Here is a 14,002-nt window from a genome sequence, read left to right as displayed (position 1 = left end):
CAGTGAATGACAGTAGAGAGACAACATAAACAATGCCATGGTGGTAAGAAAGTCCATAGCAATCTTGGAGACTTTAAAATGAGGTCTAGAGAGGATGTGTTGTCTAATGAAGAAAGATATGGTGGGCAAGATGTATTTGATTTAGACAAAATGGCCTTGAATTCCACTTCAAGCTTTGTAAACAAGGAGATGTCCAATGTTGAAAGTTCCTATGAGACGACTACAGCTGTAGTATAATTATCCACTGGTTCAGTTGTCCCCAACAAGGGTGGTTTTGCTCCTTATGGAATATTTGACAATGCCTGGAGACAATATTGTTTGTCAGAACTCTCAGGGGTGGGTCAGGGAGGAGAGGTAGGGTGTTGCTTGCATCTAATGAGTAGAGGCCAGGGATGCTGTACAACCTCCTATAACGACCAGGACAGAACATCATAGCAAAGAATTGTCTGGCCCAAAATGTTGGTAGTAACAAGGTTGATAAACTACTTTAGATGGAGGTTGAAAGTTGAACACATTTTCCTTACCATTATCTTAAAATGAAAAATCTCTCAGCTAATATGAGAAATCTCATCTCATTTAGAATATTTGATTTTCATTGTAGTGCCATATTTTCATCTTAAATAAGACATATGTATATTTTTTCAGCTAGCATTTATTTATTTATTTAATTGAAATAATGTATAACTGTTTGTGCCAGGATACTAGAATATTTTTAAATAGTTAACACATGATACTTGCTCCAAAGATACCTTTTTAGGAAACATTAGTAAGGGTGCTTTCTGTGTGCCATGTTCTTGCCGTTTTATGATTTAACACATACATACACACACATAGAGGAAGGTGTTGTAAAGACATGACAGAGAGAGGTTTGAAGATGCTGGCATTAAAGTTTGGAGTGATAAGGCCACAAGCCAAGCAAAACTGGAAGTCACCAGAAGCTATAAGAGGCAAGGAGCAAATTCTTCCCATGAGCCCCCAGAGAGAGTTTGGCCCTGCCAAAACCTTGATTTCAACCCAATGATATGATTTCAGATTTCTGACCTCCAGAACGTCAAGAGAATAAATCTCTGTTCTTTTTAGTGAGCAACATTGTGATAATCTGTTCAGGAGTCACAGGAAATTAATAGTGTAGGTATCTTAGTCATCTAGTGCTGCTATTTAACAGAAATACCACAAGCAGATGGCGTTAACAAAGAGAAATTTATTCTACTACAGTCTAGTAGGATACATGTCCAAATTCAGCTTCAAGGGAAGGCTTTCTCTGTCAGCTCATGAGGAAGATGCTTGTCATCAGTCTTCCCTTGGTCTGGGAGCATCTCATCTCAGGAACCTCAGGTCCAAAGGACGTACTCTACTCCTGGCTCTGCAATCTTGGTGGTATGAAGTCATCGTGTCTCTCTGCTTGCTTCTTTCTTTTAAATCTCAAAAGAGATTGGCTTAAGTCACTATTTAATCTTGTAGATTTCATCACTATAACTGCCACTAATCCATCTCATTACATCATAGTGATAGTATTTACAACACATAGGGAAATCACACCAGATGACAAAATGGTAGACAATCATACAATACTGGGAATCACAAACTAGCCAAATGGACAGATATTTTGGGGGGACACAATTCAATTCACAACATTACACCCTTTGGCCCTCAAAAATTCATGCAGTCGTCATACGTAAAACATACGCACTCCATCGTATCATAGTGTAACCTGACACTTTCAGGTTGCTCAGTGAGGCTAGGAAAACACAGAGCAGATGAAAGGGAAAGAAGCAGCCTTATTTAGTTGGCCAAGTAAAGGAACACAGCGGGACTCGGGTCAGCAAGGTGTCTCTCAGAACAATAGCCCAAGGGGTTTATATATGTGAAGTAAACCTGGTCTGGGATTCCCAGGAACACTCCATGGCGGGGCCAGCTTGCTAATTGGTTTGACCCGAAGAGGTGTTATCAGAGAGGTCCAGTCTTCTATACCTGTTCAGTCTGAAAAGAGAGAGACAAACATGGTGTTTTGCCTGCATCCGGAGCATAGACGGGGGTGTGAGTTCGAGGCCCTACTCCATCTTGCCTTTTTTAAATATATATAAACTCCTGACTTATACTTTAAATGTATGACTAAGTGTAAACAAAAGAAAGTGTTCTCCTTCTGTCTGTGGTTAACCTGAGAGAATAACAATGAACTGTTTCACAGGAGCTCTCAAAAACCTTCCTGAAACAACCTCTCAGTAATAAGACCTTGATGCTGACTCTTATCTAGGCCTCCTAGGCAACTATTGTCAGAAAAATGTCACTTGAGCAAGCCGTTTCTAAGAGAGAAAGATCCTGTAACCTTCCCCCTCCTAGCCCCACTTCCAGTAATCTGCTTAATATTCATCTAAGTTTGTAGGGTCCAATCAAAATAGTATAGCTCAAGTCCTTTGTTCTCACCCTTTAAAAGGCCTTCGCAGCTTCACCAAATTGGAAGTGTTTGTTTTTCTGTAAAATTAGACCTTTTAACCAGTCCAAACTGTCAGCAAACATACAATAAATCTCTTTGCTTTACTTTGACAGAGTAAGCATTTATTACTCTTAGACACAAACTGGCCACCATGAAGGGACTGAAAGAGAATTTACCTCTGCAACTTCCAAGAGGCCAGGGATTTGGAGCTAATGGTACCGAGCTGGGCCATTTTGGGGCACTCCATCATCATGGCGGACTCAGGAGTACAGGAAGCTAAATCTTCCTTGAGTAAGAGCCTTCTGTTCTTTTTGTTCAGAAGCTCCCTCTTGAGTTTTATTTTAGGATTTGTCATCTGTATGTCTGTCTCCTTTTTGTTCACATGTGCGTTTGAATATACTGACCTAGATGTCGTTCAGGATTGTGACTTGACCGTTACCTGGGAATCTCAGGGTCTGGTAAACATTCGGTTGGCTCTAGGAAACTGAAACTAACAATCGAGTTTGGATTTGGCCGTGTGCATGTTTATTCTGTCCTTCTGACAGTCTGCAAAAATATCAGTGGCTGCTTTCACTCTTGTTTTCTCTGTTTCTTTTTGCTCCCACATGCAAGGTAATAGTTTTTACATGTGTGCCTATTTTGACTAGTTTGTTTGTTTGTAAATAATGTAAGTTGGTTAAATCCTTGTTAAAGCTTGAACTCCCTTATTCATACCAGCTAGTCTGTATAATTAACACACAAAAGGAGGGGCTGCCTCTGCGTTGCCAAGGAACCAAGCTCAGAGATCACCATGCTGCTTGCATTTAAGATAATAAAAGCATATCTCTATAAACAACTCAGAAGTCTGAAGTCTTTAACCAGGTAACTGAAAAAAAAAAAAAAAATGCTCCTCAAAAAAACTTTTAAAATATCCTTAAATAAATGAGCCTGGATTTCTCCTCTAGCAAAATGCTGATATAAAGTTCATGGTTAAGACAACTATAAGCTGAATATACTTAGAAATAATTTAGAATCTCAATGATCACCTTAAGGAAATGAGTTCCAAATTTGCTGTGCCCTCTCTTTCCTCTGAGGAGCTTTCATTTGGTTATCAGGCATGAGAAGGAAGGGGAAACAGGGAATTTTTGCTTAGGGGACATGAGTTTATCTTAATGGTAGTAGAATGATTTGGAAAAGGATAGTGAGAATAGTTGCACAACTTGAATGTAATTAATTTCAATGAATTTTACATGTAGAAATTGTTGACTCTGTTTATGTTTTGTTATGCATAATTTCAATACTTAGACAGCTAGATAGATTAAAAATGTATTTTTTTTTCTTAAAGCATCATCCTAACACATATATTTTCTTAAGAAGAGTCAACCATGAACATCTCCATTATATCAGAAGAAACAGCCCTCAAAGTCTGTTTACTTCTACTCTTTGCTCATTATCCACCAAACAAGCAGAGGATATTGAAGAGTAAACATTTAATGACCCATTACTTTTGAAAATTCTTATTCTAGGGACTGTGAGAATGTCAAGAGAAACAAATATGAACAGAAAAAAATAACTCAAAGCAGAGTAGGTTATGTATAGAGGATGTTATACAGTCATAAAATCATTGGTTTAAGGATGGTTGAATGTGGTTGAGGGAGGGAAATCAGACAGTGATTAATGGATATATAGGGTAATCATTATAGGATTGTCATATTTTTAAACAGGGAAGTGATAAAGGTTGTTTCAGAAATGGAAAAAACAGGATGAACAATGGAAAGGATATGAGAATAATTTAGTAGAGAGCCTATCTGAGCTTCATTAGATGTGTGATTTGACTGGAGGAGGGTATAGATTCAAGGTAACCATAAAGCATAGCATTAAGCTCAATTGTTACCAGATGTTGATCGTTTTGAATGAAAATTTCAGGCTTTGCTAAAGTTGTTGCAGCATTCACAGGGGAAAAATACAGAAGCAGAAATCTAATTAAGCACATGTTTGCATAACACAGAAAAATGAGGGCAGAGACTAGAGATTTAAGTCCCAAATGTCACTAAGTAAAATAAAATGTCACCTGCCTATGTTCACCTACTCAAAATCAGAAGAGAAAGACATGCTCATCTCAGGTAGAATTCTGAATTGACAAACTAAAAGACTATAGAAAAAAATTTTTTTGGAAAATAGAGGAATCAAATATTGAGAAATTTGTAAATGAATCATTTTATATCTACTTATTCCCTTTAATAAAGTCTGCAATCTAACAGCCAAGCCATAATATTTTATGGTTTAAAGTGTGTAAATTTGACTGACCTCATTTGTGTAAGTAAAGTAGAGATTTTATTAGTTTATATTTTAACTAAAATTTGTAAGTAAAACATTATCAAGTGATATAGCTACATATGTGAATTTAAGATTTTTTCTAGTTACTCCAACAATAATTGAAGTATCACATTAAAAATACCAATATGTACAAATTCAAGTTCATATGGACCACATACTACAATACCTAAGTACAGAAAAAAAAAAAATCAAACCTCCATTCACATTTCATTTTTTATATACCAACAGAGATTCACACACAGACACACAAAAACACACAGAGACACAGGCAAGAAAATGAACCTTTTTTAATTCTGAAATATTTACTATTCTTCCTATTTTCATTTTTTATGGCAAACTCAATTTAAAAATCCAAAAAGATACAAATGTGTGTGTTAAATTTTGTTTTTCCTGCTTTGTATTACTTCTATTTAGTTTGTCAGTGGACTTATCCCCATGCGAGCAGGTCAGTCATATAACTGGCTTAATAATGCTCAACAAAGAAGAGATGAAATGTGATAGAAAAGTTGAGTAAGATATTCATGCTTAGCTAAACTAAAGACATCATAGACCAAAACAGTAACATAATAAATGTATTTATCAGTTTGTATGCAATATCATTCATTGTTGCTGAATCATTAAACTCATTTATGTTTCAGGATGAATACAATAAATGTGATCACATTTTTGTTCAAAAGCATACTTATTTTTCCACAAGTCAGAAGTTTAGGCCTGTATCTTCTGGCTTTGTCTCTCTAACTTTTGTGTTTCTTTATGTCAGTTTGAATTTGGAATGAGGTTTAGGTTTATTCAAATCAACTGTCTGAGATAAGACAGTGGAGGCAAATACAAATGACAGATATCGAGAAAGACACATAGATTTAGAATCAAAGTTTCTGAACTTCGTGTTCCACACATTTTAGTTTTTTCAGTAACATAAAGTTGCCTCTTTAACAGTGACATTTATTTTAGCTTGTTGCTGAGGATAAAGAAGACAATTTACAGAAAGAAAGTGTTCTGCCTTACAGATAATATTTTGTGGACATGATGCAGAGCTAAACTCTGATCTGTTATCTTCTTGATCATTTTTGTAGCCATTTAAAAGAAGAACAAAGAAGAATGGATGGAGAAAATTGCTCCTCCTTGACTGAATTCCACCTCTTAGAAATTACTGATAATCCTGAGATCAAAGCTACCATATACACCATGTTTCTGGTTGTATGTCTCATTATTCTTGTGGCAAATCTTGGAATGATCATTTTAATTAGAATGGACTCTCAGCTTCAAACACCAATGTACTTTTCCTCAGCCACCTCTCCTTCTGTGACCTCTGCTATTCCACAGCAATCGGGCCCAAGATACTGGTGGACCTCTTAGCCGAAGACAAATCCATTTCCTTCTATGGCTGTGCTCTGCAATTCTTCATCTTCTGTATCTTTGCAGATTCTGAGTGTCTCTTCCTGGCAGTGATGGTCTTTGATCGGTACAAGGCCATTAGCAACCCCTTGCTCTATACAGTCCACATGTCCAGCAGGGTGTGCTCCATGCTCATGGCTGGGGTTTATCTGGTGGGCATGGTGGACGCTTCGATACATACAACATTAACTTTCCACTTATGTTTCTGTGGGTCAAATGAAATCAATCATTACTTCTGTGATTTACCTCCACTTTTCCTCCTTTCCTGTTCCGATATTCAGGTCAATGAGCTGGCATTGTTCACTGTTTTTGGCTTCATTGAACTGAGTACCATTTTAGGGCTTCTTGTCTCTTACTGTTACATCATCCTCTCAGCCTTAAAGATCCACTCTGCTGAGGGAAGGTTCAAAGCTTTCTCCACCTGCACCTCTTACTTAACTGCTGTTGCAATTTTCCAGGGAACTGTACTTTTCATGTATTTCTGACCTAGTTCTGCCTACTCTCTAGATCAAGACAAAATTACCTCATTGTTTTATACCATTGTCATCTCCATGTTAAACCCTCTGATTTATAGTCTACGGAACAAGGATGTGAAAGAAGCTCTTAAGAAACTTAAAAATTAAAAAATGATTTTATTGAAAAATTATATATGTATTTTCTCCCAGTGTCCCACTATAATACATGAAAATCAAATTTTTTTTCATCTAATTTGGTGTATTCCAATAAGTCCTTATACTATATTTCAGATTCTAACTGCTGTGTTCCCCAGATATGCCATGTGTCCTATATTGATGTATGTACTCCCTCTGTGTAGAAAACTTTCCAGCTTCTTCTTAGTTTGTTAAGTTTTTGTTAGTTAAGTCTTTTATTTATGCATTAATTTATTTTGTCTAAAATTTATTGAATGTTTACTATTTGCCTATTATACATCTAGGTGGTTTGAATTCTATGGTAAATCCAGCAGATTTTTGTAATAATTAATCTTACATTCTAATGGAAGTTGCAAACCTTAATTATTTATTAATAATAATGGCATGAAGTGAAAAGACTGGGCATTACAAATACGAATCAGATTATTCAAATCTAGTGTGCAGAGTTAAGAAGTCCTCCATTGAAATGGAGACATTTATTCTGGGATCTAAAGGATGAATAGACATTAACCAAGAGATGCGAATAGGGAGAGAAGGCAGTTGAACCAGGAATTGGAGAGGCCTTGAAGTGAACAGGGACCACAGTATTTCTGTAGAAATTAAAGAATGTCAACATGGCTAGTTTATATAGAGCAAAGGGACTTGGCCTGATGAGTTAACTCCCTGTGCTGCTGTTCTCAACACAGTCACCTCCTTCAGGGAGCATTGCTTCCCTCCTGAATCCTCTAAGCTTTGATTAAATATCCCTTTCCTTAGTTCACACACCACCATGTGCCTCAGGGCACCATTGAATATGTGTACTGTTTCCTAAATCATTATCTCTGAGGCGGGGTTATGAACACTCTGAGGTCAAGGACTATGCGTTTTATCTCCTTAACTCAAGTAACAACATAACATCTGAGTAAACAAATAAAACAAAAAATCAACTAACTTTTATTTAACGTTCATAAGGCAAAAAAGGAAATCCACTGAGGGTCTATTACGTGCCTTGAATAAAGTTTTTGTGTCTTATGAGCAATTACATAAAGAGGGTTTGAACACTAAAAGTAATGGAAATTTTGTTGTTGCTGTTGCTGTTGTTAGTGTCCAATCAGCTCCAACGAATGTCGACCTTAAGTATAAAGGTATATAAATTGTTATTTGGAAAATAATTAAATAAAAGTGCATTTACAAGACTCTTGACAACTTTACATGGATCTGCTCTATTTTTCTGCTGGCAAAAGCCTTAGAACGTGAGGTTGTTTCATAAACAGGATCACGAGCATATGCTGGGAGGACCTTACAGGAATCAAGGACACTCTTAAATTTTGCAACAATTATACAAGTTGAAATGCATTCAGTAACTAGACTATCAAGTTTGAACTGGAAAATGGCCTTGAGTGAAAACATTTCAGACTGCCAGGAAAGCCCAAGAAGGGCAATATGATTCCTTTGCTTTCCAGGGTGACAATATTCCTGGGATCCTGAGACACAATAGGGTGAGTACAAAGGTAGGAAAAAAAAAAAAAAAGAATGGCTGTGATAGTTAGGGCTGTGTGGCTTGGCTGGGCCATGAGTCTCAGTGGTTTGCCAGTTGTATGATGTTGTGATCCCTTCCATGATGAGATTTGATATAATGTTGTCACCTCTGTGATGGGATCTGCTATATGTAACCAATCAGTTGAAGGGAGTTTCCTTGGGCGTGGGTCCTGCATTGAATATGTGTGGACATTCTGGCTAGGCTTGTGGGCTGTTGTGTGTTCTGGATCCTGTAGCTTGCTCCTGTTTGTCTGAACTTCGGTTCTTGGGACTTGAGCTAGCGGCTTACCTGCAGTCTTACCTGCCAATTGTGGGATTCATCAATCTTCACAGCCTGTGAGAAGGAGCCCTGCTCTCTGGCTTGATCTTGAGTTTGCCAGCTGCTGCAGCTAAGTGAATCAGGAGAAGCCTTTATCCTGACCCAAGGACATGGGACGTTCCACCCTCTACAACCATGTAAGCCATTTCCTTGTTGTAAATCTCTGTCTGTATATACTTATACTCTTTACTGGTTTTGCTCCTCTAGTGAATTCAGCCTAAGACAATGGTTGATGCTTCTTTTGAATCTAATATCTTCTCAACTAATCCATGCTGTTTTGGAAAATATTACCCGTGAACTAGTTGCTGTCTTGAATAGCAGTATGGCAGGAGTACATTTAAATCATATTAAATCCCAAGCAAAGAAGGGTTTAAGTGGTTTACTCTATAACAATAGGTACAAAGATACCATCTAGCTAACTCATAGTTTTGCCATATGATGATTGTAATGTATTTAAAGTCAAATTTGATCTGCATATTGGCCCCTATACACAAATGTAATTATGATGATGAATTCTAATTCTAAAGAGGATATTTTAAGTTCATTCAATAAAGCATTTTAAGCTCAATAAAAGAGTGCCTAAATGGAATACACTGATTTGTAAAATTTGTAAGATCCCTGTGCCTAAATTGGTGCAAGTAGACAATGAATGATCCTTCATTAGGCTCCTTGTTTGGGGGATTCATGATTCAACTAGGGATTTGAGCAGATGACCTGGAAGACCTTTCTATCTTGGTCTTCTATAGGAAAAACTAACTTTCAAATATTTTAATCTATCCTACTCTGTCTAATTCAAACCTACCCTGTCCCTTCACTCTCTATGTCTCTAACTCATATGCTTCTTATATTTCCAACATCTAACATATTATTATTATTATTAATTGTTTCTTTCTGCACAGACACCAGCATCCCTAAACATAACACATCGGTCACAGATTAGCATATAGGTATCATGAAACCAACAACTAGCTGCATATTGGTGATAAGCTAGCTAGCAAAATTTGATAAACCAAAAAAGTATTGTTGTTGTTATTAGGTACCATCGAGTTGATTCCAAATCACAGAGACACTAGGTACAACAGAACAAAACACTACCCTGTCCTGTACCATGCTCTTGATAGTTGTTATGCTTGAGTCCATTGTTGCAGCCACTGTGTCAATCCATCTCCTTGAGGGTATTCCTCTTTTTCACTGACCCTCTACTTTACCAAGCATAATGTCCTTCTCCAGAGACTGATTCCTCCTGATAAAATGTCCAAAGTATATGAGACATAATGTTGCCATCCCTGCTTCTAAGAAGCATTCTGGTCTTACTTCTTCCAAGACAGGTTTGTTCATTCTTTTGGCAGGCCATGGTATATTCAATATTCTTCTCCAACACCACAATGCAAAGGCATCAATTCTTCTTCGGTCTTCCTTACTCAATGTCCAGCTTTCCCATGCATATCAGGCAATTGAAAACACCATGGCTTGGATCAGGTGCACCTTAGTCTTCAAGGTGACATCTTTGCTTTTCAACACTTTGAAGAGGTCTTTTGCAGCAGATTTGCCCGATGCAATGCATTGTTTGATTTTTTGACCGCTGATTCCATGAGCATTGATTGTGGATCCAAGTAAAATGAAATCCTTGACAACTTCAATCTTTTCTCCGTTTATCATGACGCTTATTGGTCCAGTTGTGAGGATTTTTGTTTTCTTTATGTTGAGGTGTAATCCATACTGAAAGCTGTGGTCTTTGATCTTCATCAGTAAGTGCTTCAAGTCATCCTCACTTTCAGCAAGCAAGGTTGTGTCATCTGCATATCGAAGGTTGTTAATGAGTCTTCCTCCAATCCTGATGCCCTGTTCTTCATATAGTCCAGTTTCTTGGATTATTTGCTCAGCATACAGATTGAATAGGTATGGTGAAAGGATACAATCCTGATGCACACCTTTTCTGACTTTAAACCACACAGTATTCCCTTATCTTCAAATGACTGCATCTATGCAGTTTCTTCCTAAACACAAGTAAGTGTTCCAGAATTCCCATTCTTTGCAATGTTATCAGTAATTTGTTGTGAGACACACAATTGAATGCCTTTGTACAGTCAGTAAAACACAGGTAAACATCTTTCTGGCATTCTCTGCTTTCAGCCAGGATCCATCTAACATCAGCAATGGTATCCTCGTTCCACATTCTCTTCTGAATCTGGCATAAGTTTCTTTCAGTTCCCTGTTGATATACTGCTGCAGCTGCTTTTGAATGTTCTTTAGTAAAATTTTTTTTTGCATGTGATATTAATGATATTGTTCGATAATTTCCACATTCGGTTGGATCACTTTTCTTGGGAGTAGGCATAAATATGGATCTCTTTCAGTCAGTTGGCCAGGTAACTGTCTTCCAAATTTCTTGGCATAGATGAGTGAGCACTTCCAGCTTTGCATCCATTTGTTGAAACATCTCAACTGGTATTCTGTCGATTCCTGGAGGATTTTTTTTTTTTTTTTTTTTTTGGTCAATGCTTCAGTGCAGATTGGACTTCTTCCTTCAGTATCATTGTTTCCTGATCGTATGCTACCTCCTGAAATGGTTGAACATCAACTAATTCTTTTTGGTGTAGTGACTCTGTGTATTCCTTCCATCTTCTTTTGATGCTTCCTGCGTCATTTTAATATTTTCCCCATAGAATCATTCAATATTGCAACTCAAAGCTTGAATTTTTTCTTCAGTCTTTCAGCTTGAGAAATGCTGAGTATGTTCTTCCTTTTTGGTTTTCTATCTCCAGGTTTTTGCACATGTCATTATAATACTTTACTTTCTCTTCTTGAGCCACCCTTTGAAATCTTCTCTTAAACTCTTTGACTTCATCATTTCTTCCTTTCCCTTTAGCTACTGGATGTTCAAGAACATGTTTCACAGTGTCTTCTGACATCAATTTTAGTATTTCTTTCTTTCTTGTCTTTTTAATGACCTCTTGCTTTTTTCATGTATGATGTCCTTGATGTCATCCCACAACTCGTCTAGTCTTCGGTCATTAGTGTCTAATATGTCAAATATATTTTTGAGATGGTCTCTAAATTCAGGTGGGATACACTCAAGGTCATACTTTGGTTCTCCTAGACTTGTTCTAATTTTCTTCAGTTTCAACTTAAACTTGCATATGAGCAATTGATGGTCTGTTCCGCAGTCAGGCCCTGGCCTTGTTCTGACTGATGATATTGAGCTTTTCCATCATCTCTTTCCACAGATGTAGTCTATTTGATACCCATGTATTCCCTCTGGTGAGGTCCACGTGTATAGCCACCATTTATGTTGGTGAAAAAATGTATTTGCAATGAAGTTGTTAGTCTTTATGTTTTTCACTTTATGTGCAGTAAATTTTAATGTAGCTTCAAATCCCCTTGAGAAACATGGTATGAACGAGGAAAGTAATAGAGAGAAAAATGGGTCTCAGTTTCTGTCTAAATTTACAGTAAAAACCTGTTGCCATCCAGTTGATTCCAACTCATGGTGACCGTATAGGACAGAGTAGAACTGCCCCATAGAGTTTCCAAGGAGCACCTGGTGAATTCAAACTGCCAACCTTTTGCTTAGCAGCCATAGCTCTTAACTACTATGCCAGCAGGGTTTCCAATTTACAGTAAGTGAACCTTTAACAAATCATTTTTTCCTTATACCGTAGTTCCTTCTCTGTGAAAAGAGAGGCGTGATCTAGATAAATTTATTGTGCTTTCCAGCTTGCATATTCTGTATCTATGTACACACACACACATATATATATATATATATATATATATAAAATAGATGGGTGGTATGATGTTTATCCAAAGGACTATGTTGCACTCTCTAGGCTAGTTTTACCCGAAATGGCTGAAATGGCACTGACACTGATGACAATAATATAGTTTGAATTGCAGGATCTCCAGTACCACTAAGATGGACACATTTAACTGGTCTCTTATGCTTTTTTATTTTAAAAGACACTTCATAAAAGTGGATATCCAACCTTCTTCATCATGAATAAAATACTGTACATAATGGCTAAAATTAAAATGACAGTCAATATTAAGGATTGGTGATTGTGTGGGCCAACCAGATATTTCCTACATTGGTGAGATGCTTCCTACTTAGGAAAATGGTTTGACAGTACCTACTAAATCTGAGTGTATATATCATATTCCAATTCCTTGTTTACTACCAAAGAGAAATGAATGTATATCTGCACCAATAGACATGTGCAAGAATGTTCACAGCAATATTAGTGGTAATAGCAAAAAGGAAAACAACTCAACTGCCTGTCAACATTAGAATAGACAAATAAATGATAATATATTTATACAATGGAATATCATACAACAATGAGAATGAATTTCCTACAACTTCATGCAACAGCAAGGATGGATCTCATAAATATGCTGTTGAAAACAGTACATACTTTCAGTATTCACTCATGTATTGATCAAAAAACAATCTATCATAATAAAAGTTAGGAAAGTATTTATCCCTGTGGGTAACAGGCTTGTGACTTAAGAAGGAGCACATAGAAAGCTCTGGGGATTCTGGGAATATTCTGTTTCTTGGTCTGGATGTTAGTTTCAAAGGTGTTTTTATTTTGTGACAATTCCTCGAACTGTACACTTATTACTTCAGTATTTTTTATGTGCATATTATACACCAGAAGAATTTTCTAAGCACAGTCTATTGACCATTTGATTGTAAGAAATTTCAGAATTTCTTTACTATAAATTTTAATTTTTAGGAATGGCTTGTGTACAATAGAGTTCATATTCTTTGTAAAATTAAAGGTGCAAATTTCATCACATATTTCAGTTAATAATTATGATTTTTATAATTAAAACTTTCTGTCTTGCAAGGTGTCTTAGTTATCTAGTGTTGCTGTAACAGAAATAACACAAGTGGATGGCTTTAACAAAGAGAAATTTATTTCCTCACAGTAAAGTAGGCTAAAAGTCCAAATTCAGGGCATCAGCTCCCGGGGAAAGCATTCTGTCTCTCTGTTGACTTTCTTATCAATGTTCCCCAGGACTAGAAGCTTCACCTAGCAGGGACCCCTGGTCCAAAGGACACACTCTGCTCCCAGCATTGCTTTCTTGGTGGTATGAGGTCCCCAACTCTCTGCTTGCTGCCCTTTACTTTTACCTTGTGTAAGATAAAAGGTGGTACAGGCCACATCTCAGGGAAGCTCCCTTTACATTGGATCAGGGATGTGACCTTAGTAAGTGTGTTACAATCCCACCCTAATCCTCTTTAACATAAAATTACAATCACAAAATGGAGGACAATACTGGGAATCAAATAGATACACATTGATACACACATTTTTGGGCGACGTAATTCAATCCATGACACAAAGAGATTTAATGTACACT

The 14,002-nt window shown here is 37.0% G+C and overlaps 1 pseudogene; it reads left to right on the top strand.

The window, feature by feature from the left end:
- The first annotated feature begins 5,787 nt into the window (after positions 1-5,787).
- Positions 5,788-6,996, top strand: LOC101350011 (olfactory receptor 5W2-like; annotated as a pseudogene).
- The last annotated feature ends 7,006 nt before the right edge of the window (positions 6,997-14,002 follow it).

This window comes from Trichechus manatus, unplaced genomic scaffold, assembly GCF_000243295.1.
Source record: "Trichechus manatus latirostris isolate Lorelei unplaced genomic scaffold, TriManLat1.0 scaffold00236, whole genome shotgun sequence".
NCBI classification, from domain to species: Eukaryota; Metazoa; Chordata; class Mammalia; order Sirenia; family Trichechidae; genus Trichechus; species Trichechus manatus.
Note: the sequence above shows the minus strand (reverse complement) of the source record. Positions and strands in the feature narration are given on the sequence as shown.